This window comes from Anomaloglossus baeobatrachus, unplaced genomic scaffold (assembly GCF_048569485.1).
Source record: "Anomaloglossus baeobatrachus isolate aAnoBae1 unplaced genomic scaffold, aAnoBae1.hap1 Scaffold_3194, whole genome shotgun sequence".
NCBI lineage: Eukaryota > Metazoa > Chordata > Amphibia > Anura > Aromobatidae > Anomaloglossus > Anomaloglossus baeobatrachus.
In genome coordinates, this window is record NW_027442591.1 from 1 (window position 1) to 27,393 (window position 27,393).

The 27,393-nt window shown below is 46.5% G+C and overlaps 17 non-coding genes and 1 pseudogene across 17 annotated transcripts; all 18 read left to right on the forward strand.

Moving 5' to 3' along the window:
- The first annotated feature begins 244 nt into the window (after positions 1–244).
- Positions 245–434, forward strand: LOC142269391 (U2 spliceosomal RNA). The gene has a single exon (XR_012734866.1). It is a non-coding gene; the product is annotated as a U2 spliceosomal RNA (small nuclear RNA).
- Positions 435–1,821: 1,387 nt separating this feature from the next.
- LOC142269325 (U2 spliceosomal RNA) lies at positions 1,822–2,012 on the forward strand. The gene has a single exon (XR_012734812.1). It is a non-coding gene; the product is annotated as a U2 spliceosomal RNA (small nuclear RNA).
- A 1,385-nt stretch (positions 2,013–3,397) lies between these two features.
- On the forward strand, positions 3,398–3,589 carry LOC142269388 (U2 spliceosomal RNA). The gene has a single exon (XR_012734864.1). It is a non-coding gene; the product is annotated as a U2 spliceosomal RNA (small nuclear RNA).
- Positions 3,590–4,974: 1,385 nt separating this feature from the next.
- LOC142269350 (U2 spliceosomal RNA) lies at positions 4,975–5,165 on the forward strand. The gene has a single exon (XR_012734829.1). It is a non-coding gene; the product is annotated as a U2 spliceosomal RNA (small nuclear RNA).
- A 1,388-nt stretch (positions 5,166–6,553) lies between these two features.
- LOC142269362 (U2 spliceosomal RNA) lies at positions 6,554–6,744 on the forward strand. The gene has a single exon (XR_012734840.1). It is a non-coding gene; the product is annotated as a U2 spliceosomal RNA (small nuclear RNA).
- A 1,387-nt stretch (positions 6,745–8,131) lies between these two features.
- LOC142269374 (U2 spliceosomal RNA) lies at positions 8,132–8,322 on the forward strand. The gene has a single exon (XR_012734851.1). It is a non-coding gene; the product is annotated as a U2 spliceosomal RNA (small nuclear RNA).
- A 1,387-nt stretch (positions 8,323–9,709) lies between these two features.
- LOC142269386 (U2 spliceosomal RNA) lies at positions 9,710–9,900 on the forward strand. Its single transcript, XR_012734862.1, has one exon. It is a non-coding gene; the product is annotated as a U2 spliceosomal RNA (small nuclear RNA).
- Positions 9,901–11,287: 1,387 nt separating this feature from the next.
- LOC142269331 (U2 spliceosomal RNA) lies at positions 11,288–11,478 on the forward strand. Its single transcript, XR_012734818.1, has one exon. It is a non-coding gene; the product is annotated as a U2 spliceosomal RNA (small nuclear RNA).
- Positions 11,479–12,865: 1,387 nt separating this feature from the next.
- Positions 12,866–13,056, forward strand: LOC142269340 (U2 spliceosomal RNA). Its single transcript, XR_012734820.1, has one exon. It is a non-coding gene; the product is annotated as a U2 spliceosomal RNA (small nuclear RNA).
- Positions 13,057–14,443: 1,387 nt separating this feature from the next.
- On the forward strand, positions 14,444–14,634 carry LOC142269341 (U2 spliceosomal RNA). The gene has a single exon (XR_012734821.1). It is a non-coding gene; the product is annotated as a U2 spliceosomal RNA (small nuclear RNA).
- A 1,387-nt stretch (positions 14,635–16,021) lies between these two features.
- On the forward strand, positions 16,022–16,212 carry LOC142269342 (U2 spliceosomal RNA). The gene has a single exon (XR_012734822.1). It is a non-coding gene; the product is annotated as a U2 spliceosomal RNA (small nuclear RNA).
- Positions 16,213–17,599: 1,387 nt separating this feature from the next.
- On the forward strand, positions 17,600–17,790 carry LOC142269343 (U2 spliceosomal RNA). Its single transcript, XR_012734823.1, has one exon. It is a non-coding gene; the product is annotated as a U2 spliceosomal RNA (small nuclear RNA).
- A 1,387-nt stretch (positions 17,791–19,177) lies between these two features.
- On the forward strand, positions 19,178–19,304 carry LOC142269335 (U2 spliceosomal RNA; annotated as a pseudogene).
- Positions 19,305–19,988: 684 nt separating this feature from the next.
- LOC142269330 (U2 spliceosomal RNA) lies at positions 19,989–20,184 on the forward strand. Its single transcript, XR_012734817.1, has one exon. It is a non-coding gene; the product is annotated as a U2 spliceosomal RNA (small nuclear RNA).
- A 1,387-nt stretch (positions 20,185–21,571) lies between these two features.
- LOC142269344 (U2 spliceosomal RNA) lies at positions 21,572–21,762 on the forward strand. The gene has a single exon (XR_012734824.1). It is a non-coding gene; the product is annotated as a U2 spliceosomal RNA (small nuclear RNA).
- Positions 21,763–23,149: 1,387 nt separating this feature from the next.
- LOC142269346 (U2 spliceosomal RNA) lies at positions 23,150–23,340 on the forward strand. Its single transcript, XR_012734825.1, has one exon. It is a non-coding gene; the product is annotated as a U2 spliceosomal RNA (small nuclear RNA).
- Positions 23,341–24,727: 1,387 nt separating this feature from the next.
- Positions 24,728–24,918, forward strand: LOC142269347 (U2 spliceosomal RNA). Its single transcript, XR_012734826.1, has one exon. It is a non-coding gene; the product is annotated as a U2 spliceosomal RNA (small nuclear RNA).
- Positions 24,919–26,305: 1,387 nt separating this feature from the next.
- On the forward strand, positions 26,306–26,496 carry LOC142269348 (U2 spliceosomal RNA). Its single transcript, XR_012734827.1, has one exon. It is a non-coding gene; the product is annotated as a U2 spliceosomal RNA (small nuclear RNA).
- Positions 26,497–27,393: the final 897 nt, after the last annotated feature.

The window sequence follows — 27,393 nt, forward strand, 5'->3', positions numbered from 1 at the left end:
ACTGCAAGGGGAGGGGAGTTGCTTGCGCCCTAAAGGAGGAGTTATTCAGATTCATTGCAGTGGGCGGCGGCTGCAAAACGCACCATTCTTCTTGTTTTGGCTCTGCAAAGCAGCCTTTTCAAGGGTTGGCTTGGGTGACAAAATGTCTTGTGTAGGCGTGGGTTTGTCTCCCTCTCGCTCTCTCTCCCTAAGATGTGTCCGGCATAGGCCAGGGTGCCACTCGAGGCCCAAACCAATTCTGGTTATCGCTTCTCGGCCTTTTGGCTAAGATCAAGTGTAGTATCTGTTCTTATCAGTTTAATATCTGATACGTCCCTATCTGGGGACCATATATTAAATGGATTTTTAGAACAGGGAGATGGAAAAAGAGCTTGCTCTGTCCACTCCACGCATTGACCTGGTATTGCAGTACCTCCAGGAACGGTGCACCCCTTCTTAACCCAGTTTCCAAAAGCAGAACTCAATTCACCTGATTCATATTAGCCCGATTTAATGAATTGGAAGAAAGCATACGTCTTCATATGCACCTCAATTTGGCCCATTCACTTTTCACACTTCCTCCTTTTGTTTTTTATCTTTCACACTTTTGACTTTCTTTATTCATCCAAATAGCAAACTCATCACCACTCAACCTGACCAACTCGGCTATGTCCCCGTGCTGCAGTTCTCTGTCTTATCTAGATCATTTGCAATTGAATGGAATAGATCCCTTTTGGACAAAGTGGATTCACCTGCTGCTGCAGTGACCACAGGTGTGATAACATCTAGAATTGGCATCTGGTGCGATCTCTCCGCTTCCACTCCAAAGAAAGTTACCTGTTTATTCCTATCATGCATTGGTTTTTGGGGTTTTCTTTGAGTAATGATGATCTCTTTAGTAGTCTGTTGGCGCCCTCTCCTGGAGGAATAGTTTGCTTGCTCTTGGACATTCTAAAAGAGAGGTCATGATAGACATTGAGCTTCTGAGCTCAATTGGGGACAGTCATGGGTGATGAATGTTTGCAACCTACTGCGAAGCCTCATACCGCAATATAAGGAACGTCAAATACTAAGAAAGGGCGGCCTATGAAAGAATTACTACTTTCAATAAGTACACTTAAACGGCTAATTGGGAATAGAAAAACTGTAAAAAGCCCTCTGAGAAAGCCCCCCTCTAACCTTTGATAGTAAGCTTTTCTGTAGGTCTGCTGTTGATGTATTTTCCGTTTGAACTGTGCACAACATGAAGAGACGGAACACTGGCGGCTTGTCACAATGCCCCCCGATGACATCACAATAGCGCTGCTGCCTAGAAAACAAGCTGCGCAGAAGAAGTTGTTCTTTGGGTGGGAGGGTGGGCTAGTGGAAGGAGGGGGCAATCTCTTTTTTTCCCGGGTGGTAGGGGGATGACAGGAGAAGGGAAGCGGGTGGTGAGAAAGGTACAGAGGGCAGGGTTTGGGGGCTGGGAAGGAAAGGGAAAAGATTAGGGTTTGGGGATGATGAAAGGGCTTTCTACGGGTAAGGATGGCAAAGGGTGGCAGTGACGGAAAGTCAGGCAACCTGTCCTGTCCGTCTTTTTGTATCGTGAATTGGAAAGACTGCAAGGGGGAGGGGAGTTGCTTGCGCCCTAAAGGAGGAGTTATTCAGATTCATTGCAGTGGGCGGCGGCTGCAAAACGCACCATTCTTCTTGTTTTGGCTCTGCAAAGCAGCCTTTTCAAGGGTTGGCTTGGGTGACAAAATGTCTTGTGTAGGCGTGGGTTTGTCTCCCTCTCGCTCTCTCTCCCTAAGATGTGTCCGGCATAGGCCAGGGTGCCACTCGAGGCCCAAACCAATTCTGGTTATCGCTTCTCGGCCTTTTGGCTAAGATCAAGTGTAGTATCTGTTCTTATCAGTTTAATATCTGATACGTCCCCTATCTGGGGACCATATATTAAATGGATTTTTAGAACAGGGAGATGGAAAAAGAGCTTGCTCTGTCCACTCCACGCATTGACCTGGTATTGCAGTACCTCCAGGAACGGTGCACCCCTTCTTAACCCAGTTTCCAAAAGCAGAACTCAATTCACCTGATTCATATTAGCCCGATTTAATGAATTGGAAGAAAGCATACGTCTTCATATGCACCTCAATTTGGCCCATTCACTTTTCACACTTCCTCCTTTTGTTTTTTATCTTTCACACTTTTGACTTTCTTTATTCATCCAAATAGCAAACTCATCACCACTCAACCTGACCAACTCGGCTATGTCCCCGTGCTGCAGTTCTCTGTCTTATCTAGATCATTTGCAATTGAATGGAATAGATCCCTTTTGGACAAAGTGGATTCACCTGCTGCTGCAGTGACCACAGGTGTGATAACATCTAGAATTGGCATCTGGTGCGATCTCTCCGCTTCCACTCCAAAGAAAGTTACCTGTTTATTCCTATCATGCATTGGTTTTTGGGTTTTCTTTGAGTAATGATGATCTCTTTAGTAGTCTGTTGGCGCCCTCTCCTGGAGGAATAGTTTGCTTGCTCTTGGACATTCTAAAAGAGAGGTCATGATAGACATTGAGCTTCTGAGCTCAATTGGGGACAGTCATGGGTGATGAATGTTTGCAACCTACTGCGAAGCCTCATACCGCAATATAAGGAACGTCAAATACTAAGAAAGGGCGGCCTATGAAAGAATTACTACTTTCAATAAGTACACTTAAACGGCTAATTGGGAATAGAAAAACTGTAAAAAGCCCTCTGAGAAAGCCCCCCTCTAACCTTTGATAGTAAGCTTTTCTGTAGTCTGCCTGTTGATGTATTTTCCGTTTGAACTGTGCACAACATGAAGAGACGGAACACTGGCGGCTTGTCACAATGCCCCCCGATGACATCACAATAGCGCTGCTGCCTAGAAAACAAGCTGCGCAGAAGAAGTTGTTCTTTGGGTGGGAGGGTGGCTAGTGGAAGGAGGGGGCAATCTCTTTTTTTCCCGGGTGGTAGGGGGATGACAGGAGAAGGGAAGCGGGTGGTGAGAAAGGTACAGAGGGCAGGGTTTGGGGGCTGGGAAGGAAAGGGAAAAGATTAGGGTTTGGGGATGATGAAAGGGCTTTCTACGGGTAAGGATGGCAAAGGGTGGCAGTGACGGAAAGTCAGGCAACCTGTCCTGTCCGTCTTTTTGTATCGTGAATTGGAAAGACTGCAAGGGGGAGGGGAGTTGCTTGCGCCCTAAAGGAGGAGTTATTCAGATTCATTGCAGTGGGCGGCGGCTGCAAAACGCACCATTCTTCTTGTTTTGGCTCTGCAAAGCAGCCTTTTCAAGGGTTGGCTTGGGTGACAAAATGTCTTGTGTAGGCGTGGGTTTGTCTCCCTCTCGCTCTCTCTCCCTAAGATGTGTCCGGCATAGGCCAGGGTGCCACTCGAGGCCCAAACCAATTCTGGTTATCGCTTCTCGGCCTTTTGGCTAAGATCAAGTGTAGTATCTGTTCTTATCAGTTTAATATCTGATACGTCCCCTATCTGGGGGACCATATATTAAATGGATTTTTAGAACAGGGAGATGGAAAAAGAGCTTGCTCTGTCCACTCCACGCATTGACCTGGTATTGCAGTACCTCCAGGAACGGTGCACCCCTTCTTAACCCAGTTTCCAAAAGCAGAACTCAATTCACCTGATTCATATTAGCCCGATTTAATGAATTGGAAGAAAGCATACGTCTTCATATGCACCTCAATTTGGCCCATTCACTTTTCACACTTCCTCCTTTTTGTTTTTTATCTTTCACACTTTTGACTTTCTTTATTCATCCAAATAGCAAACTCATCACCACTCAACCTGACCAACTCGGCTATGTCCCCGTGCTGCAGTTCTCTGTCTTATCTAGATCATTTGCAATTGAATGGAATAGATCCCTTTTGGACAAAGTGGATTCACCTGCTGCTGCAGTGACCACAGGTGTGATAACATCTAGAATTGGCATCTGGTGCGATCTCTCCGCTTCCACTCCAAAGAAAGTTACCTGTTTATTCCTATCATGCATTGGTTTTGGGGTTTTCTTTGAGTAATGATGATCTCTTTAGTAGTCTGTTGGCGCCCTCTCCTGGAGGAATAGTTTGCTTGCTCTTGGACATTCTAAAAGAGAGGTCATGATAGACATTGAGCTTCTGAGCTCAATTGGGGACAGTCATGGGTGATGAATGTTTGCAACCTACTGCGAAGCCTCATACCGCAATATAAGGAACGTCAAATACTAAGAAAGGGCGGCCTATGAAAGAATTACTACTTTCAATAAGTACACTTAAACGGCTAATTGGGAATAGAAAAACTGTAAAAAGCCCTCTGAGAAAGCCCCCCTCTAACCTTTGATAGTAAGCTTTTCTGTAGTCTGCCTGTTGATGTATTTTCCGTTTGAACTGTGCACAACATGAAGAGACGGAACACTGGCGGCTTGTCACAATGCCCCCCGATGACATCACAATAGCGCTGCTGCCTAGAAAACAAGCTGCGCAGAAGAAGTTGTTCTTTGGGTGGGAGGGTGGGCTAGTGGAAGGAGGGGGCAATCTCTTTTTTTCCCGGGTGGTAGGGGGATGACAGGAGAAGGGAAGCGGGTGGTGAGAAAGGTACAGAGGGCAGGGTTTGGGGGCTGGGAAGGAAAGGGAAAAGATTAGGGTTTGGGATGATGAAAGGGCTTTCTACGGGTAGGATGGCAAAGGGTGGCAGTGACGGAAAGTCAGGCAACCTGTCCTGTCCGTCTTTTTGTATCGTGAATTGGAAAGACTGCAAGGGGGAGGGGAGTTGCTTGCGCCCTAAAGGAGGAGTTATTCAGATTCATTGCAGTGGGCGGCGGCTGCAAAACGCACCATTCTTCTTGTTTTGGCTCTGCAAAGCAGCCTTTTCAAGGGTTGGCTTGGGTGACAAAATGTCTTGTGTAGGCGTGGGTTTGTCTCCCTCTCGCTCTCTCTCCCTAAGATGTGTCCGGCATAGGCCAGGGTGCCACTCGAGGCCCAAACCAATTCTGGTTATCGCTTCTCGGCCTTTTGGCTAAGATCAAGTGTAGTATCTGTTCTTATCAGTTTAATATCTGATACGTCCCCTATCTGGGGACCATATATTAAATGGATTTTTAGAACAGGGAGATGGAAAAAGAGCTTGCTCTGTCCACTCCACGCATTGACCTGGTATTGCAGTACCTCCAGGAACGGTGCACCCCTTCTTAACCCAGTTTCCAAAAGCAGAACTCAATTCACCTGATTCATATTAGCCCGATTTAATGAATTGGAAGAAAGCATACGTCTTCATATGCACCTCAATTTGGCCCATTCACTTTTCACACTTCCTCCTTTTGGTTTTTTATCTTTCACACTTTTGACTTTCTTTATTCATCCAAATAGCAAACTCATCACCACTCAACCTGACCAACTCGGCTATGTCCCCGTGCTGCAGTTCTCTGTCTTATCTAGATCATTTGCAATTGAATGGAATAGATCCCTTTTGGACAAAGTGGATTCACCTGCTGCTGCAGTGACCACAGGTGTGATAACATCTAGAATTGGCATCTGGTGCGATCTCTCCGCTTCCACTCCAAAGAAAGTTACCTGTTTATTCCTATCATGCATTGGTTTTTGGGGTTTTCTTTGAGTAATGATGATCTCTTTAGTAGTCTGTTGGCGCCCTCTCCTGGAGGAATAGTTTGCTTGCTCTTGGACATTCTAAAAGAGAGGTCATGATAGACATTGAGCTTCTGAGCTCAATTGGGGACAGTCATGGGTGATGAATGTTTGCAACCTACTGCGAAGCCTCATACCGCAATATAAGGAACGTCAAATACTAAGAAAGGGCGGCCTATGAAAGAATTACTACTTTCAATAAGTACACTTAAACGGCTAATTGGGAATAGAAAAACTGTAAAAAGCCCTCTGAGAAAGCCCCCCTCTAACCTTTGATAGTAAGCTTTTCTGTAGTCTGCCTGTTGATGTATTTTCCGTTTGAACTGTGCACAACATGAAGAGACGGAACACTGGCGGCTTGTCACAATGCCCCCCGATGACATCACAATAGCGCTGCTGCCTAGAAAACAAGCTGCGCAGAAGAAGTTGTTCTTTGGGTGGGAGGGTGGGCTAGTGGAAGGAGGGGGCAATCTCTTTTTTTCCCGGGTGGTAGGGGGATGACAGGAGAAGGGAAGCGGGTGGTGAGAAAGGTACAGAGGGCAGGGTTTGGGGGCTGGGAAGGAAAGGGAAAAGATTAGGGTTTGGGGATGATGAAAGGGCTTTCTACGGGTAAGGATGGCAAAGGGTGGCAGTGACGGAAAGTCAGGCAACCTGTCCTGTCCGTCTTTTTGTATCGTGAATTGGAAAGACTGCAAGGGGGAGGGGAGTTGCTTGCGCCCTAAAGGAGGAGTTATTCAGATTCATTGCAGTGGGCGGCGGCTGCAAAACGCACCATTCTTCTTGTTTTGGCTCTGCAAAGCAGCCTTTTCAAGGGTTGGCTTGGGTGACAAAATGTCTTGTGTAGGCGTGGGTTTGTCTCCCTCTCGCTCTCTCTCCCTAAGATGTGTCCGGCATAGGCCAGGGTGCCACTCGAGGCCCAAACCAATTCTGGTTATCGCTTCTCGGCCTTTTGGCTAAGATCAAGTGTAGTATCTGTTCTTATCAGTTTAATATCTGATACGTCCCCTATCTGGGGACCATATATTAAATGGATTTTTAGAACAGGGAGATGGAAAAAGAGCTTGCTCTGTCCACTCCACGCATTGACCTGGTATTGCAGTACCTCCAGGAACGGTGCACCCCTTCTTAACCCAGTTTCCAAAAGCAGAACTCAATTCACCTGATTCATATTAGCCCGATTTAATGAATTGGAAGAAAGCATACGTCTTCATATGCACCTCAATTTGGCCCATTCACTTTTCACACTTCCTCCTTTTGTTTTTTATCTTTCACACTTTTGACTTTCTTTATTCATCCAAATAGCAAACTCATCACCACTCAACCTGACCAACTCGGCTATGTCCCCGTGCTGCAGTTCTCTGTCTTATCTAGATCATTTGCAATTGAATGGAATAGATCCCTTTTGGACAAAGTGGATTCACCTGCTGCTGCAGTGACCACAGGTGTGATAACATCTAGAATTGGCATCTGGTGCGATCTCTCCGCTTCCACTCCAAAGAAAGTTACCTGTTTATTCCTATCATGCATTGGTTTTTGGGGTTTTCTTTGAGTAATGATGATCTCTTTAGTAGTCTGTTGGCGCCCTCTCCTGGAGGAATAGTTTGCTTGCTCTTGGACATTCTAAAAGAGAGGTCATGATAGACATTGAGCTTCTGAGCTCAATTGGGGACAGTCATGGGTGATGAATGTTTGCAACCTACTGCGAAGCCTCATACCGCAATATAAGGAACGTCAAATACTAAGAAAGGGCGGCCTATGAAAGAATTACTACTTTCAATAAGTACACTTAAACGGCTAATTGGGAATAGAAAAACTGTAAAAAGCCCTCTGAGAAAGCCCCCCTCTAACCTTTGATAGTAAGCTTTTCTGTAGTCTGCCTGTTGATGTATTTTCCGTTTGAACTGTGCACAACATGAAGAGACGGAACACTGGCGGCTTGTCACAATGCCCCCCGATGACATCACAATAGCGCTGCTGCCTAGAAAACAAGCTGCGCAGAAGAAGTTGTTCTTTGGGTGGGAGGGTGGGCTAGTGGAAGGAGGGGGCAATCTCTTTTTTTCCCGGGTGGTAGGGGGATGACAGGAGAAGGGAAGCGGGTGGTGAGAAAGGTACAGAGGGCAGGGTTTGGGGGCTGGGAAGGAAAGGGAAAAGATTAGGGTTTGGGGATGATGAAAGGGCTTTCTACGGGTAAGGATGGCAAAGGGTGGCAGTGACGGAAAGTCAGGCAACCTGTCCTGTCCGTCTTTTTGTATCGTGAATTGGAAAGACTGCAAGGGGGAGGGGAGTTGCTTGCGCCCTAAAGGAGGAGTTATTCAGATTCATTGCAGTGGGCGGCGGCTGCAAAACGCACCATTCTTCTTGTTTTGGCTCTGCAAAGCAGCCTTTTCAAGGGTTGGCTTGGGTGACAAAATGTCTTGTGTAGGCGTGGGTTTGTCTCCCTCTCGCTCTCTCTCCCTAAGATGTGTCCGGCATAGGCCAGGGTGCCACTCGAGGCCCAAACCAATTCTGGTTATCGCTTCTCGGCCTTTTGGCTAAGATCAAGTGTAGTATCTGTTCTTATCAGTTTAATATCTGATACGTCCCCTATCTGGGGACCATATATTAAATGGATTTTTAGAACAGGGAGATGGAAAAAGAGCTTGCTCTGTCCACTCCACGCATTGACCTGGTATTGCAGTACCTCCAGGAACGGTGCACCCCTTCTTAACCCAGTTTCCAAAAGCAGAACTCAATTCACCTGATTCATATTAGCCCGATTTAATGAATTGGAAGAAAGCATACGTCTTCATATGCACCTCAATTTGGCCCATTCACTTTTCACACTTCCTCCTTTTGTTTTTTATCTTTCACACTTTTGACTTTCTTTATTCATCCAAATAGCAAACTCATCACCACTCAACCTGACCAACTCGGCTATGTCCCCGTGCTGCAGTTCTCTGTCTTATCTAGATCATTTGCAATTGAATGGAATAGATCCCTTTTGGACAAAGTGGATTCACCTGCTGCTGCAGTGACCACAGGTGTGATAACATCTAGAATTGGCATCTGGTGCGATCTCTCCGCTTCCACTCCAAAGAAAGTTACCTGTTTATTCCTATCATGCATTGGTTTTTGGGGTTTTCTTTGAGTAATGATGATCTCTTTAGTAGTCTGTTGGCGCCCTCTCCTGGAGGAATAGTTTGCTTGCTCTTGGACATTCTAAAAGAGAGGTCATGATAGACATTGAGCTTCTGAGCTCAATTGGGGACAGTCATGGGTGATGAATGTTTGCAACCTACTGCGAAGCCTCATACCGCAATATAAGGAACGTCAAATACTAAGAAAGGGCGGCCTATGAAAGAATTACTACTTTCAATAAGTACACTTAAACGGCTAATTGGGAATAGAAAAACTGTAAAAAGCCCTCTGAGAAAGCCCCCCTCTAACCTTTGATAGTAAGCTTTTCTGTAGTCTGCCTGTTGATGTATTTTCCGTTTGAACTGTGCACAACATGAAGAGACGGAACACTGGCGGCTTGTCACAATGCCCCCCGATGACATCACAATAGCGCTGCTGCCTAGAAAACAAGCTGCGCAGAAGAAGTTGTTCTTTGGGTGGGAGGGTGGGCTAGTGGAAGGAGGGGGCAATCTCTTTTTTTCCCGGGTGGTAGGGGGATGACAGGAGAAGGGAAGCGGGTGGTGAGAAAGGTACAGAGGGCAGGGTTTGGGGGCTGGGAAGGAAAGGGAAAAGATTAGGGTTTGGGGATGATGAAAGGGCTTTCTACGGGTAAGGATGGCAAAGGGTGGCAGTGACGGAAAGTCAGGCAACCTGTCCTGTCCGTCTTTTTGTATCGTGAATTGGAAAGACTGCAAGGGGGAGGGGAGTTGCTTGCGCCCTAAAGGAGGAGTTATTCAGATTCATTGCAGTGGGCGGCGGCTGCAAAACGCACCATTCTTCTTGTTTTGGCTCTGCAAAGCAGCCTTTTCAAGGGTTGGCTTGGGTGACAAAATGTCTTGTGTAGGCGTGGGTTTGTCTCCCTCTCGCTCTCTCTCCCTAAGATGTGTCCGGCATAGGCCAGGGTGCCACTCGAGGCCCAAACCAATTCTGGTTATCGCTTCTCGGCCTTTTGGCTAAGATCAAGTGTAGTATCTGTTCTTATCAGTTTAATATCTGATACGTCCCCTATCTGGGGACCATATATTAAATGGATTTTTAGAACAGGGAGATGGAAAAAGAGCTTGCTCTGTCCACTCCACGCATTGACCTGGTATTGCAGTACCTCCAGGAACGGTGCACCCCTTCTTAACCCAGTTTCCAAAAGCAGAACTCAATTCACCTGATTCATATTAGCCCGATTTAATGAATTGGAAGAAAGCATACGTCTTCATATGCACCTCAATTTGGCCCATTCACTTTTCACACTTCCTCCTTTTGTTTTTTATCTTTCACACTTTTGACTTTCTTTATTCATCCAAATAGCAAACTCATCACCACTCAACCTGACCAACTCGGCTATGTCCCCGTGCTGCAGTTCTCTGTCTTATCTAGATCATTTGCAATTGAATGGAATAGATCCCTTTTGGACAAAGTGGATTCACCTGCTGCTGCAGTGACCACAGGTGTGATAACATCTAGAATTGGCATCTGGTGCGATCTCTCCGCTTCCACTCCAAAGAAAGTTACCTGTTTATTCCTATCATGCATTGGTTTTTGGGGTTTTCTTTGAGTAATGATGATCTCTTTAGTAGTCTGTTGGCGCCCTCTCCTGGAGGAATAGTTTGCTTGCTCTTGGACATTCTAAAAGAGAGGTCATGATAGACATTGAGCTTCTGAGCTCAATTGGGGACAGTCATGGGTGATGAATGTTTGCAACCTACTGCGAAGCCTCATACCGCAATATAAGGAACGTCAAATACTAAGAAAGGGCGGCCTATGAAAGAATTACTACTTTCAATAAGTACACTTAAACGGCTAATTGGGAATAGAAAAACTGTAAAAAGCCCTCTGAGAAAGCCCCCCTCTAACCTTTGATAGTAAGCTTTTCTGTAGTCTGCCTGTTGATGTATTTTCCGTTTGAACTGTGCACAACATGAAGAGACGGAACACTGGCGGCTTGTCACAATGCCCCCCGATGACATCACAATAGCGCTGCTGCCTAGAAAACAAGCTGCGCAGAAGAAGTTGTTCTTTGGGTGGGAGGGTGGGCTAGTGGAAGGAGGGGGCAATCTCTTTTTTTCCCGGGTGGTAGGGGGATGACAGGAGAAGGGAAGCGGGTGGTGAGAAAGGTACAGAGGGCAGGGTTTGGGGGCTGGGAAGGAAAGGGAAAAGATTAGGGTTTGGGGATGATGAAAGGGCTTTCTACGGGTAAGGATGGCAAAGGGTGGCAGTGACGGAAAGTCAGGCAACCTGTCCTGTCCGTCTTTTTGTATCGTGAATTGGAAAGACTGCAAGGGGGAGGGGAGTTGCTTGCGCCCTAAAGGAGGAGTTATTCAGATTCATTGCAGTGGGCGGCGGCTGCAAAACGCACCATTCTTCTTGTTTTGGCTCTGCAAAGCAGCCTTTTCAAGGGTTGGCTTGGGTGACAAAATGTCTTGTGTAGGCGTGGGTTTGTCTCCCTCTCGCTCTCTCTCCCTAAGATGTGTCCGGCATAGGCCAGGGTGCCACTCGAGGCCCAAACCAATTCTGGTTATCGCTTCTCGGCCTTTTGGCTAAGATCAAGTGTAGTATCTGTTCTTATCAGTTTAATATCTGATACGTCCCCTATCTGGGGACCATATATTAAATGGATTTTTAGAACAGGGAGATGGAAAAAGAGCTTGCTCTGTCCACTCCACGCATTGACCTGGTATTGCAGTACCTCCAGGAACGGTGCACCCCTTCTTAACCCAGTTTCCAAAAGCAGAACTCAATTCACCTGATTCATATTAGCCCGATTTAATGAATTGGAAGAAAGCATACGTCTTCATATGCACCTCAATTTGGCCCATTCACTTTTCACACTTCCTCCTTTTGTTTTTTATCTTTCACACTTTTGACTTTCTTTATTCATCCAAATAGCAAACTCATCACCACTCAACCTGACCAACTCGGCTATGTCCCCGTGCTGCAGTTCTCTGTCTTATCTAGATCATTTGCAATTGAATGGAATAGATCCCTTTTGGACAAAGTGGATTCACCTGCTGCTGCAGTGACCACAGGTGTGATAACATCTAGAATTGGCATCTGGTGCGATCTCTCCGCTTCCACTCCAAAGAAAGTTACCTGTTTATTCCTATCATGCATTGGTTTTTGGGGTTTTCTTTGAGTAATGATGATCTCTTTAGTAGTCTGTTGGCGCCCTCTCCTGGAGGAATAGTTTGCTTGCTCTTGGACATTCTAAAAGAGAGGTCATGATAGACATTGAGCTTCTGAGCTCAATTGGGGACAGTCATGGGTGATGAATGTTTGCAACCTACTGCGAAGCCTCATACCGCAATATAAGGAACGTCAAATACTAAGAAAGGGCGGCCTATGAAAGAATTACTACTTTCAATAAGTACACTTAAACGGCTAATTGGGAATAGAAAAACTGTAAAAAGCCCTCTGAGAAAGCCCCCCTCTAACCTTTGATAGTAAGCTTTTCTGTAGTCTGCCTGTTGATGTATTTTCCGTTTGAACTGTGCACAACATGAAGAGACGGAACACTGGCGGCTTGTCACAATGCCCCCCGATGACATCACAATAGCGCTGCTGCCTAGAAAACAAGCTGCGCAGAAGAAGTTGTTCTTTGGGTGGGAGGGTGGGCTAGTGGAAGGAGGGGGCAATCTCTTTTTTTCCCGGGTGGTAGGGGGATGACAGGAGAAGGGAAGCGGGTGGTGAGAAAGGTACAGAGGGCAGGGTTTGGGGGCTGGGAAGGAAAGGGAAAAGATTAGGGTTTGGGGATGATGAAAGGGCTTTCTACGGGTAAGGATGGCAAAGGGTGGCAGTGACGGAAAGTCAGGCAACCTGTCCTGTCCGTCTTTTTGTATCGTGAATTGGAAAGACTGCAAGGGGGAGGGGAGTTGCTTGCGCCCTAAAGGAGGAGTTATTCAGATTCATTGCAGTGGGCGGCGGCTGCAAAACGCACCATTCTTCTTGTTTTGGCTCTGCAAAGCAGCCTTTTCAAGGGTTGGCTTGGGTGACAAAATGTCTTGTGTAGGCGTGGGTTTGTCTCCCTCTCGCTCTCTCTCCCTAAGATGTGTCCGGCATAGGCCAGGGTGCCACTCGAGGCCCAAACCAATTCTGGTTATCGCTTCTCGGCCTTTTGGCTAAGATCAAGTGTAGTATCTGTTCTTATCAGTTTAATATCTGATACGTCCCCTATCTGGGGACCATATATTAAATGGATTTTTAGAACAGGGAGATGGAAAAAGAGCTTGCTCTGTCCACTCCACGCATTGACCTGGTATTGCAGTACCTCCAGGAACGGTGCACCCCTTCTTAACCCAGTTTCCAAAAGCAGAACTCAATTCACCTGATTCATATTAGCCCGATTTAATGAATTGGAAGAAAGCATACGTCTTCATATGCACCTCAATTTGGCCCATTCACTTTTCACACTTCCTCCTTTTGTTTTTTATCTTTCACACTTTTGACTTTCTTTATTCATCCAAATAGCAAACTCATCACCACTCAACCTGACCAACTCGGCTATGTCCCCGTGCTGCAGTTCTCTGTCTTATCTAGATCATTTGCAATTGAATGGAATAGATCCCTTTTGGACAAAGTGGATTCACCTGCTGCTGCAGTGACCACAGGTGTGATAACATCTAGAATTGGCATCTGGTGCGATCTCTCCGCTTCCACTCCAAAGAAAGTTACCTGTTTATTCCTATCATGCATTGGTTTTTGGGGTTTTCTTTGAGTAATGATGATCTCTTTAGTAGTCTGTTGGCGCCCTCTCCTGGAGGAATAGTTTGCTTGCTCTTGGACATTCTAAAAGAGAGGTCATGATAGACATTGAGCTTCTGAGCTCAATTGGGGACAGTCATGGGTGATGAATGTTTGCAACCTACTGCGAAGCCTCATACCGCAATATAAGGAACGTCAAATACTAAGAAAGGGCGGCCTATGAAAGAATTACTACTTTCAATAAGTACACTTAAACGGCTAATTGGGAATAGAAAAACTGTAAAAAGCCCTCTGAGAAAGCCCCCCTCTAACCTTTGATAGTAAGCTTTTCTGTAGTCTGCCTGTTGATGTATTTTCCGTTTGAACTGTGCACAACATGAAGAGACGGAACACTGGCGGCTTGTCACAATGCCCCCCGATGACATCACAATAGCGCTGCTGCCTAGAAAACAAGCTGCGCAGAAGAAGTTGTTCTTTGGGTGGGAGGGTGGGCTAGTGGAAGGAGGGGGCAATCTCTTTTTTTCCCGGGTGGTAGGGGGATGACAGGAGAAGGGAAGCGGGTGGTGAGAAAGGTACAGAGGGCAGGGTTTGGGGGCTGGGAAGGAAAGGGAAAAGATTAGGGTTTGGGGATGATGAAAGGGCTTTCTACGGGTAAGGATGGCAAAGGGTGGCAGTGACGGAAAGTCAGGCAACCTGTCCTGTCCGTCTTTTTGTATCGTGAATTGGAAAGACTGCAAGGGGGAGGGGAGTTGCTTGCGCCCTAAAGGAGGAGTTATTCAGATTCATTGCAGTGGGCGGCGGCTGCAAAACGCACCATTCTTCTTGTTTTGGCTCTGCAAAGCAGCCTTTTCAAGGGTTGGCTTGGGTGACAAAATGTCTTGTGTAGGCGTGGGTTTGTCTCCCTCTCGCTCTCTCTCCCTAAGATGTGTCCGGCATAGGCCAGGGTGCCACTCGAGGCCCAAACCAATTCTGGTTATCGCTTCTCGGCCTTTTGGCTAAGATCAAGTGTAGTATCTGTTCTTATCAGTTTAATATCTGATACGTCCCCTATCTGGGGACCATATATTAAATGGATTTTTAGAACAGGGAGATGGAAAAAGAGCTTGCTCTGTCCACTCCACGCATTGACCTGGTATTGCAGTACCTCCAGGAACGGTGCACCCCTTCTTAACCCAGTTTCCAAAAGCAGAACTCAATTCACCTGATTCATATTAGCCCGATTTAATGAATTGGAAGAAAGCATACGTCTTCATATGCACCTCAATTTGGCCCATTCACTTTTCACACTTCCTCCTTTTGTTTTTTATCTTTCACACTTTTGACTTTCTTTATTCATCCAAATAGCAAACTCATCACCACTCAACCTGACCAACTCGGCTATGTCCCCGTGCTGCAGTTCTCTGTCTTATCTAGATCATTTGCAATTGAATGGAATAGATCCCTTTTGGACAAAGTGGATTCACCTGCTGCTGCAGTGACCACAGGTGTGATAACATCTAGAATTGGCATCTGGTGCGATCTCTCCGCTTCCACTCCAAAGAAAGTTACCTGTTTATTCCTATCATGCATTGGTTTTTGGGGTTTTCTTTGAGTAATGATGATCTCTTTAGTAGTCTGTTGGCGCCCTCTCCTGGAGGAATAGTTTGCTTGCTCTTGGACATTCTAAAAGAGAGGTCATGATAGACATTGAGCTTCTGAGCTCAATTGGGGACAGTCATGGGTGATGAATGTTTGCAACCTACTGCGAAGCCTCATACCGCAATATAAGGAACGTCAAATACTAAGAAAGGGCGGCCTATGAAAGAATTACTACTTTCAATAAGTACACTTAAACGGCTAATTGGGAATAGAAAAACTGTAAAAAGCCCTCTGAGAAAGCCCCCCTCTAACCTTTGATAGTAAGCTTTTCTGTAGTCTGCCTGTTGATGTATTTTCCGTTTGAACTGTGCACAACATGAAGAGACGGAACACTGGCGGCTTGTCACAATGCCCCCCGATGACATCACAATAGCGCTGCTGCCTAGAAAACAAGCTGCGCAGAAGAAGTTGTTCTTTGGGTGGGAGGGTGGGCTAGTGGAAGGAGGGGGCAATCTCTTTTTTTCCCGGGTGGTAGGGGGATGACAGGAGAAGGGAAGCGGGTGGTGAGAAAGGTACAGAGGGCAGGGTTTGGGGGCTGGGAAGGAAAGGGAAAAGATTAGGGTTTGGGGATGATGAAAGGGCTTTCTACGGGTAAGGATGGCAAAGGGTGGCAGTGACGGAAAGTCAGGCAACCTGTCCTGTCCGTCTTTTTGTATCGTGAATTGGAAAGACTGCAAGGGGGAGGGGAGTTGCTTGCGCCCTAAAGGAGGAGTTATTCAGATTCATTGCAGTGGGCGGCGGCTGCAAAACGCACCATTCTTCTTGTTTTGGCTCTGCAAAGCAGCCTTTTCAAGGGTTGGCTTGGGTGACAAAATGTCTTGTGTAGGCGTGGGTTTGTCTCCCTCTCGCTCTCTCTCCCTAAGATGTGTCCGGCATAGGCCAGGGTGCCACTCGAGGCCCAAACCAATTCTGGTTATCGCTTCTCGGCCTTTTGGCTAAGATCAAGTGTAGTATCTGTTCTTATCAGTTTAATATCTGATACGTCCCCTATCTGGGGACCATATATTAAATGGATTTTTAGAACAGGGAGATGGAAAAAGAGCTTGCTCTGTCCACTCCACGCATTGACCTGGTATTGCAGTACCTCCAGGAACGGTGCACCCCTTCTTAACCCAGTTTCCAAAAGCAGAACTCAATTCACCTGATTCATATTAGCCCGATTTAATGAATTGGAAGAAAGCATACGTCTTCATATGCACCTCAATTTGGCCCATTCACTTTTCACACTTCCTCCTTTTGTTTTTTATCTTTCACACTTTTGACTTTCTTTATTCATCCAAATAGCAAACTCATCACCACTCAACCTGACCAACTCGGCTATGTCCCCGTGCTGCAGTTCTCTGTCTTATCTAGATCATTTGCAATTGAATGGAATAGATCCCTTTTGGACAAAGTGGATTCACCTGCTGCTGCAGTGACCACAGGTGTGATAACATCTAGAATTGGCATCTGGTGCGATCTCTCCGCTTCCACTCCAAAGAAAGTTACCTGTTTATTCCTATCATGCATTGGTTTTTGGGGTTTTCTTTGAGTAATGATGATCTCTTTAGTAGTCTGTTGGCGCCCTCTCCTGGAGGAATAGTTTGCTTGCTCTTGGACATTCTAAAAGAGAGGTCATGATAGACATTGAGCTTCTGAGCTCAATTGGGGACAGTCATGGGTGATGAATGTTTGCAACCTACTGCGAAGCCTCATACCGCAATATAAGGAACGTCAAATACTAAGAAAGGGCGGCCTATGAAAGAATTACTACTTTCAATAAGTACACTTAAACGGCTAATTGGGAATAGAAAAACTGTAAAAAGCCCTCTGAGAAAGCCCCCCTCTAACCTTTGATAGTAAGCTTTTCTGTAGTCTGCCTGTTGATGTATTTTCCGTTTGAACTGTGCACAACATGAAGAGACGGAACACTGGCGGCTTGTCACAATGCCCCCCGATGACATCACAATAGCGCTGCTGCCTAGAAAACAAGCTGCGCAGAAGAAGTTGTTCTTTGGGTGGGAGGGTGGGCTAGTGGAAGGAGGGGGCAATCTCTTTTTTTCCCGGGTGGTAGGGGGATGACAGGAGAAGGGAAGCGGGTGGTGAGAAAGGTACAGAGGGCAGGGTTTGGGGGCTGGGAAGGAAAGGGAAAAGATTAGGGTTTGGGGATGATGAAAGGGCTTTCTACGGGTAAGGATGGCAAAGGGTGGCAGTGACGGAAAGTCAGGCAACCTGTCCTGTCCGTCTTTTTGTATCGTGAATTGGAAAGACTGCAAGGGGGAGGGGAGTTGCTTGCGCCCTAAAGGAGGAGTTATTCAGATTCATTGCAGTGGGCGGCGGCTGCAAAACGCACCATTCTTCTTGTTTTGGCTCTGCAAAGCAGCCTTTTCAAGGGTTGGCTTGGGTGACAAAATGTCTTGTGTAGGCGTGGGTTTGTCTCCCTCTCGCTCTCTCTCCCTAAGATGTGTCCGGCATAGGCCAGGGTGCCACTCGAGGCCCAAACCAATTCTGGTTATCGCTTCTCGGCCTTTTGGCTAAGATCAAGTGTAGTATCTGTTCTTATCAGTTTAATATCTGATACGTCCCCTATCTGGGGACCATATATTAAATGGATTTTTAGAACAGGGAGATGGAAAAAGAGCTTGCTCTGTCCACTCCACGCATTGACCTGGTATTGCAGTACCTCCAGGAACGGTGCACCCCTTCTTAACCCAGTTTCCAAAAGCAGAACTCAATTCACCTGATTCATATTAGCCCGATTTAATGAATTGGAAGAAAGCATACGTCTTCATATGCACCTCAATTTGGCCCATTCACTTTTCACACTTCCTCCTTTTGTTTTTTATCTTTCACACTTTTGACTTTCTTTATTCATCCAAATAGCAAACTCATCACCACTCAACCTGACCAACTCGGCTATGTCCCCGTGCTGCAGTTCTCTGTCTTATCTAGATCATTTGCAATTGAATGGAATAGATCCCTTTTGGACAAAGTGGATTCACCTGCTGCTGCAGTGACCACAGGTGTGATAACATCTAGAATTGGCATCTGGTGCGATCTCTCCGCTTCCACTCCAAAGAAAGTTACCTGTTTATTCCTATCATGCATTGGTTTTTGGGGTTTTCTTTGAGTAATGATGATCTCTTTAGTAGTCTGTTGGCGCCCTCTCCTGGAGGAATAGTTTGCTTGCTCTTGGACATTCTAAAAGAGAGGTCATGATAGACATTGAGCTTCTGAGCTCAATTGGGGACAGTCATGGGTGATGAATGTTTGCAACCTACTGCGAAGCCTCATACCGCAATATAAGGAACGTCAAATACTAAGAAAGGGCGGCCTATGAAAGAATTACTACTTTCAATAAGTACACTTAAACGGCTAATTGGGAATAGAAAAACTGTAAAAAGCCCTCTGAGAAAGCCCCCCTCTAACCTTTGATAGTAAGCTTTTCTGTAGTCTGCCTGTTGATGTATTTTCCGTTTGAACTGTGCACAACATGAAGAGACGGAACACTGGCGGCTTGTCACAATGCCCCCCGATGACATCACAATAGCGCTGCTGCCTAGAAAACAAGCTGCGCAGAAGAAGTTGTTCTTTGGGTGGGAGGGTGGGCTAGTGGAAGGAGGGGGCAATCTCTTTTTTTCCCGGGTGGTAGGGGGATGACAGGAGAAGGGAAGCGGGTGGTGAGAAAGGTACAGAGGGCAGGGTTTGGGGGCTGGGAAGGAAAGGGAAAAGATTAGGGTTTGGGGATGATGAAAGGGCTTTCTACGGGTAAGGATGGCAAAGGGTGGCAGTGACGGAAAGTCAGGCAACCTGTCCTGTCCGTCTTTTTGTATCGTGAATTGGAAAGACTGCAAGGGGGAGGGGAGTTGCTTGCGCCCTAAAGGAGGAGTTATTCAGATTCATTGCAGTGGGCGGCGGCTGCAAAACGCACCATTCTTCTTGTTTTGGCTCTGCAAAGCAGCCTTTTCAAGGGTTGGCTTGGGTGACAAAATGTCTTGTGTAGGCGTGGGTTTGTCTCCCTCTCGCTCTCTCTCCCTAAGATGTGTCCGGCATAGGCCAGGGTGCCACTCGAGGCCCAAACCAATTCTGGTTATCGCTTCTCGGCCTTTTGGCTAAGATCAAGTGTAGTATCTGTGAGGCTCGACAGATGCAATGCACACTGGAAGGTTGCGCTTGCTAGTACTCTTAATGTATAGTATATTCATCTAGAGGAAAACATGGCCCTACCAGGATCGAGGCTATTAGACTGAGTAAGTGTGGGGGCTATGGTGCAATGTGCCCCAGGACTGACGACCCTGGAGTGAGTCTGAGCTTGCTGGCTTGGGACCCCGGCGAGCCTTGGGCTCTGTAGCACACCGTACCTTGCCCTTTCATACTTTCTGAGCATATTGCTCTATCCCGGCCTTCTGGCTAGGAAGGAAAATTTTTATAATCATGGTCGGAGGTCCGTTCAGCTTTGGGCTGAGAAACCAACACCCGGTTGGAGGTCCGGGTCAGCTTCGGCTGAGAAACCAACACCCGGTTGGAGGTCTGGGTCAGCTTCGGCTGAGAAACCAACACCCGGTTGGAGGTCCGGGTCAGCTTCGGCTGAGAAACCAACACCCGGTTGGAGGTCCGGTTAGCCTTGGGCTGAGAAACCAACACCGGTTGACGGTCCGGGCAGTTTCGGCTGCGAAACCAACAACTAGTAGCTCTCTACTCCACTTGGGTAAGATGCCTGGGTGGACGCTGGGAGCAACGACAAGGCTCAACCAGGCTTCGGCTTGGGGGAGCACCGAAGATCCCTGACCCTTGCTGTGGCCTTCTGGCTCGGAGGGACGGGGTTGATTTTTGGGGACCCTCTCCTCACGGAGGGGTCCACACGAATCCTAGCCTTTGCACTGTTTTTGGTGTGACTTCGGTCATGCATTTTTTGCGGTGCTTTGGAAAGCTTCATTAAATCAAAATCTGTTCTTATCAGTTTAATATCTGATACGTCCCCTATCTGGGGACCATATATTAAATGGATTTTTAGAACAGGGAGATGGAAAAAGAGCTTGCTCTGTCCACTCCACGCATTGACCTGGTATTGCAGTACCTCCAGGAACGGTGCACCCCTTCTTAACCCAGTTTCCAAAAGCAGAACTCAATTCACCTGATTCATATTAGCCCGATTTAATGAATTGGAAGAAAGCATACGTCTTCATATGCACCTCAATTTGGCCCATTCACTTTTCACACTTCCTCCTTTTGTTTTTTATCTTTCACACTTTTGACTTTCTTTATTCATCCAAATAGCAAACTCATCACCACTCAACCTGACCAACTCGGCTATGTCCCCGTGCTGCAGTTCTCTGTCTTATCTAGATCATTTGCAATTGAATGGAATAGATCCCTTTTGGACAAAGTGGATTCACCTGCTGCTGCAGTGACCACAGGTGTGATAACATCTAGAATTGGCATCTGGTGCGATCTCTCCGCTTCCACTCCAAAGAAAGTTACCTGTTTATTCCTATCATGCATTGGTTTTTGGGGTTTTCTTTGAGTAATGATGATCTCTTTAGTAGTCTGTTGGCGCCCTCTCCTGGAGGAATAGTTTGCTTGCTCTTGGACATTCTAAAAGAGAGGTCATGATAGACATTGAGCTTCTGAGCTCAATTGGGGACAGTCATGGGTGATGAATGTTTGCAACCTACTGCGAAGCCTCATACCGCAATATAAGGAACGTCAAATACTAAGAAAGGGCGGCCTATGAAAGAATTACTACTTTCAATAAGTACACTTAAACGGCTAATTGGGAATAGAAAAACTGTAAAAAGCCCTCTGAGAAAGCCCCCCTCTAACCTTTGATAGTAAGCTTTTCTGTAGTCTGCCTGTTGATGTATTTTCCGTTTGAACTGTGCACAACATGAAGAGACGGAACACTGGCGGCTTGTCACAATGCCCCCCGATGACATCACAATAGCGCTGCTGCCTAGAAAACAAGCTGCGCAGAAGAAGTTGTTCTTTGGGTGGGAGGGTGGGCTAGTGGAAGGAGGGGGCAATCTCTTTTTTTCCCGGGTGGTAGGGGGATGACAGGAGAAGGGAAGCGGGTGGTGAGAAAGGTACAGAGGGCAGGGTTTGGGGGCTGGGAAGGAAAGGGAAAAGATTAGGGTTTGGGGATGATGAAAGGGCTTTCTACGGGTAAGGATGGCAAAGGGTGGCAGTGACGGAAAGTCAGGCAACCTGTCCTGTCCGTCTTTTTGTATCGTGAATTGGAAAGACTGCAAGGGGGAGGGGAGTTGCTTGCGCCCTAAAGGAGGAGTTATTCAGATTCATTGCAGTGGGCGGCGGCTGCAAAACGCACCATTCTTCTTGTTTTGGCTCTGCAAAGCAGCCTTTTCAAGGGTTGGCTTGGGTGACAAAATGTCTTGTGTAGGCGTGGGTTTGTCTCCCTCTCGCTCTCTCTCCCTAAGATGTGTCCGGCATAGGCCAGGGTGCCACTCGAGGCCCAAACCAATTCTGGTTATCGCTTCTCGGCCTTTTGGCTAAGATCAAGTGTAGTATCTGTTCTTATCAGTTTAATATCTGATACGTCCCCTATCTGGGGACCATATATTAAATGGATTTTTAGAACAGGGAGATGGAAAAAGAGCTTGCTCTGTCCACTCCACGCATTGACCTGGTATTGCAGTACCTCCAGGAACGGTGCACCCCTTCTTAACCCAGTTTCCAAAAGCAGAACTCAATTCACCTGATTCATATTAGCCCGATTTAATGAATTGGAAGAAAGCATACGTCTTCATATGCACCTCAATTTGGCCCATTCACTTTTCACACTTCCTCCTTTTGTTTTTTATCTTTCACACTTTTGACTTTCTTTATTCATCCAAATAGCAAACTCATCACCACTCAACCTGACCAACTCGGCTATGTCCCCGTGCTGCAGTTCTCTGTCTTATCTAGATCATTTGCAATTGAATGGAATAGATCCCTTTTGGACAAAGTGGATTCACCTGCTGCTGCAGTGACCACAGGTGTGATAACATCTAGAATTGGCATCTGGTGCGATCTCTCCGCTTCCACTCCAAAGAAAGTTACCTGTTTATTCCTATCATGCATTGGTTTTTGGGGTTTTCTTTGAGTAATGATGATCTCTTTAGTAGTCTGTTGGCGCCCTCTCCTGGAGGAATAGTTTGCTTGCTCTTGGACATTCTAAAAGAGAGGTCATGATAGACATTGAGCTTCTGAGCTCAATTGGGGACAGTCATGGGTGATGAATGTTTGCAACCTACTGCGAAGCCTCATACCGCAATATAAGGAACGTCAAATACTAAGAAAGGGCGGCCTATGAAAGAATTACTACTTTCAATAAGTACACTTAAACGGCTAATTGGGAATAGAAAAACTGTAAAAAGCCCTCTGAGAAAGCCCCCCTCTAACCTTTGATAGTAAGCTTTTCTGTAGTCTGCCTGTTGATGTATTTTCCGTTTGAACTGTGCACAACATGAAGAGACGGAACACTGGCGGCTTGTCACAATGCCCCCCGATGACATCACAATAGCGCTGCTGCCTAGAAAACAAGCTGCGCAGAAGAAGTTGTTCTTTGGGTGGGAGGGTGGGCTAGTGGAAGGAGGGGGCAATCTCTTTTTTTCCCGGGTGGTAGGGGGATGACAGGAGAAGGGAAGCGGGTGGTGAGAAAGGTACAGAGGGCAGGGTTTGGGGGCTGGGAAGGAAAGGGAAAAGATTAGGGTTTGGGGATGATGAAAGGGCTTTCTACGGGTAAGGATGGCAAAGGGTGGCAGTGACGGAAAGTCAGGCAACCTGTCCTGTCCGTCTTTTTGTATCGTGAATTGGAAAGACTGCAAGGGGGAGGGGAGTTGCTTGCGCCCTAAAGGAGGAGTTATTCAGATTCATTGCAGTGGGCGGCGGCTGCAAAACGCACCATTCTTCTTGTTTTGGCTCTGCAAAGCAGCCTTTTCAAGGGTTGGCTTGGGTGACAAAATGTCTTGTGTAGGCGTGGGTTTGTCTCCCTCTCGCTCTCTCTCCCTAAGATGTGTCCGGCATAGGCCAGGGTGCCACTCGAGGCCCAAACCAATTCTGGTTATCGCTTCTCGGCCTTTTGGCTAAGATCAAGTGTAGTATCTGTTCTTATCAGTTTAATATCTGATACGTCCCCTATCTGGGGACCATATATTAAATGGATTTTTAGAACAGGGAGATGGAAAAAGAGCTTGCTCTGTCCACTCCACGCATTGACCTGGTATTGCAGTACCTCCAGGAACGGTGCACCCCTTCTTAACCCAGTTTCCAAAAGCAGAACTCAATTCACCTGATTCATATTAGCCCGATTTAATGAATTGGAAGAAAGCATACGTCTTCATATGCACCTCAATTTGGCCCATTCACTTTTCACACTTCCTCCTTTTGTTTTTTATCTTTCACACTTTTGACTTTCTTTATTCATCCAAATAGCAAACTCATCACCACTCAACCTGACCAACTCGGCTATGTCCCCGTGCTGCAGTTCTCTGTCTTATCTAGATCATTTGCAATTGAATGGAATAGATCCCTTTTGGACAAAGTGGATTCACCTGCTGCTGCAGTGACCACAGGTGTGATAACATCTAGAATTGGCATCTGGTGCGATCTCTCCGCTTCCACTCCAAAGAAAGTTACCTGTTTATTCCTATCATGCATTGGTTTTTGGGGTTTTCTTTGAGTAATGATGATCTCTTTAGTAGTCTGTTGGCGCCCTCTCCTGGAGGAATAGTTTGCTTGCTCTTGGACATTCTAAAAGAGAGGTCATGATAGACATTGAGCTTCTGAGCTCAATTGGGGACAGTCATGGGTGATGAATGTTTGCAACCTACTGCGAAGCCTCATACCGCAATATAAGGAACGTCAAATACTAAGAAAGGGCGGCCTATGAAAGAATTACTACTTTCAATAAGTACACTTAAACGGCTAATTGGGAATAGAAAAACTGTAAAAAGCCCTCTGAGAAAGCCCCCCTCTAACCTTTGATAGTAAGCTTTTCTGTAGTCTGCCTGTTGATGTATTTTCCGTTTGAACTGTGCACAACATGAAGAGACGGAACACTGGCGGCTTGTCACAATGCCCCCCGATGACATCACAATAGCGCTGCTGCCTAGAAAACAAGCTGCGCAGAAGAAGTTGTTCTTTGGGTGGGAGGGTGGGCTAGTGGAAGGAGGGGGCAATCTCTTTTTTTCCCGGGTGGTAGGGGGATGACAGGAGAAGGGAAGCGGGTGGTGAGAAAGGTACAGAGGGCAGGGTTTGGGGGCTGGGAAGGAAAGGGAAAAGATTAGGGTTTGGGGATGATGAAAGGGCTTTCTACGGGTAAGGATGGCAAAGGGTGGCAGTGACGGAAAGTCAGGCAACCTGTCCTGTCCGTCTTTTTGTATCGTGAATTGGAAAGACTGCAAGGGGGAGGGGAGTTGCTTGCGCCCTAAAGGAGGAGTTATTCAGATTCATTGCAGTGGGCGGCGGCTGCAAAACGCACCATTCTTCTTGTTTTGGCTCTGCAAAGCAGCCTTTTCAAGGGTTGGCTTGGGTGACAAAATGTCTTGTGTAGGCGTGGGTTTGTCTCCCTCTCGCTCTCTCTCCCTAAGATGTGTCCGGCATAGGCCAGGGTGCCACTCGAGGCCCAAACCAATTCTGGTTATCGCTTCTCGGCCTTTTGGCTAAGATCAAGTGTAGTATCTGTTCTTATCAGTTTAATATCTGATACGTCCCCTATCTGGGGACCATATATTAAATGGATTTTTAGAACAGGGAGATGGAAAAAGAGCTTGCTCTGTCCACTCCACGCATTGACCTGGTATTGCAGTACCTCCAGGAACGGTGCACCCCTTCTTAACCCAGTTTCCAAAAGCAGAACTCAATTCACCTGATTCATATTAGCCCGATTTAATGAATTGGAAGAAAGCATACGTCTTCATATGCACCTCAATTTGGCCCATTCACTTTTCACACTTCCTCCTTTTGTTTTTTATCTTTCACACTTTTGACTTTCTTTATTCATCCAAATAGCAAACTCATCACCACTCAACCTGACCAACTCGGCTATGTCCCCGTGCTGCAGTTCTCTGTCTTATCTAGATCATTTGCAATTGAATGGAATAGATCCCTTTTGGACAAAGTGGATTCACCTGCTGCTGCAGTGACCACAGGTGTGATAACATCTAGAATTGGCATCTGGTGCGATCTCTCCGCTTCCACTCCAAAGAAAGTTACCTGTTTATTCCTATCATGCATTGGTTTTTGGGGTTTTCTTTGAGTAATGATGATCTCTTTAGTAGTCTGTTGGCGCCCTCTCCTGGAGGAATAGTTTGCTTGCTCTTGGACATTCTAAAAGAGAGGTCATGATAGACATTGAGCTTCTGAGCTCAATTGGGGACAGTCATGGGTGATGAATGTTTGCAACCTACTGCGAAGCCTCATACCGCAATATAAGGAACGTCAAATACTAAGAAAGGGCGGCCTATGAAAGAATTACTACTTTCAATAAGTACACTTAAACGGCTAATTGGGAATAGAAAAACTGTAAAAAGCCCTCTGAGAAAGCCCCCCTCTAACCTTTGATAGTAAGCTTTTCTGTAGTCTGCCTGTTGATGTATTTTCCGTTTGAACTGTGCACAACATGAAGAGACGGAACACTGGCGGCTTGTCACAATGCCCCCCGATGACATCACAATAGCGCTGCTGCCTAGAAAACAAGCTGCGCAGAAGAAGTTGTTCTTTGGGTGGGAGGGTGGGCTAGTGGAAGGAGGGGGCAATCTCTTTTTTTCCCGGGTGGTAGGGGGATGACAGGAGAAGGGAAGCGGGTGGTGAGAAAGGTACAGAGGGCAGGGTTTGGGGGCTGGGAAGGAAAGGGAAAAGATTAGGGTTTGGGGATGATGAAAGGGCTTTCTACGGGTAAGGATGGCAAAGGGTGGCAGTGACGGAAAGTCAGGCAACCTGTCCTGTCCGTCTTTTTGTATCGTGAATTGGAAAGACTGCAAGGGGGAGGGGAGTTGCTTGCGCCCTAAAGGAGGAGTTATTCAGATTCATTGCAGTGGGCGGCGGCTGCAAAACGCACCATTCTTCTTGTTTTGGCTCTGCAAAGCAGCCTTTTCAAGGGTTGGCTTGGGTGACAAAATGTCTTGTGTAGGCGTGGGTTTGTCTCCCTCTCGCTCTCTCTCCCTAAGATGTGTCCGGCATAGGCCAGGGTGCCACTCGAGGCCCAAACCAATTCTGGTTATCGCTTCTCGGCCTTTTGGCTAAGATCAAGTGTAGTATCTGTTCTTATCAGTTTAATATCTGATACGTCCCCTATCTGGGGACCATATATTAAATGGATTTTTAGAACAGGGAGATGGAAAAAGAGCTTGCTCTGTCCACTCCACGCATTGACCTGGTATTGCAGTACCTCCAGGAACGGTGCACCCCTTCTTAACCCAGTTTCCAAAAGCAGAACTCAATTCACCTGATTCATATTAGCCCGATTTAATGAATTGGAAGAAAGCATACGTCTTCATATGCACCTCAATTTGGCCCATTCACTTTTCACACTTCCTCCTTTTGTTTTTTATCTTTCACACTTTTGACTTTCTTTATTCATCCAAATAGCAAACTCATCACCACTCAACCTGACCAACTCGGCTATGTCCCCGTGCTGCAGTTCTCTGTCTTATCTAGATCATTTGCAATTGAATGGAATAGATCCCTTTTGGACAAAGTGGATTCACCTGCTGCTGCAGTGACCACAGGTGTGATAACATCTAGAATTGGCATCTGGTGCGATCTCTCCGCTTCCACTCCAAAGAAAGTTACCTGTTTATTCCTATCATGCATTGGTTTTTGGGGTTTTCTTTGAGTAATGATGATCTCTTTAGTAGTCTGTTGGCGCCCTCTCCTGGAGGAATAGTTTGCTTGCTCTTGGACATTCTAAAAGAGAGGTCATGATAGACATTGAGCTTCTGAGCTCAATTGGGGACAGTCATGGGTGATGAATGTTTGCAACCTACTGCGAAGCCTCATACCGCAATATAAGGAACGTCAAATACTAAGAAAGGGCGGCCTATGAAAGAATTACTACTTTCAATAAGTACACTTAAACGGCTAATTGGGAATAGAAAAACTGTAAAAAGCCCTCTGAGAAAGCCCCCCTCTAACCTTTGATAGTAAGCTTTTCTGTAGTCTGCCTGTTGATGTATTTTCCGTTTGAACTGTGCACAACATGAAGAGACGGAACACTGGCGGCTTGTCACAATGCCCCCCGATGACATCACAATAGCGCTGCTGCCTAGAAAACAAGCTGCGCAGAAGAAGTTGTTCTTTGGGTGGGA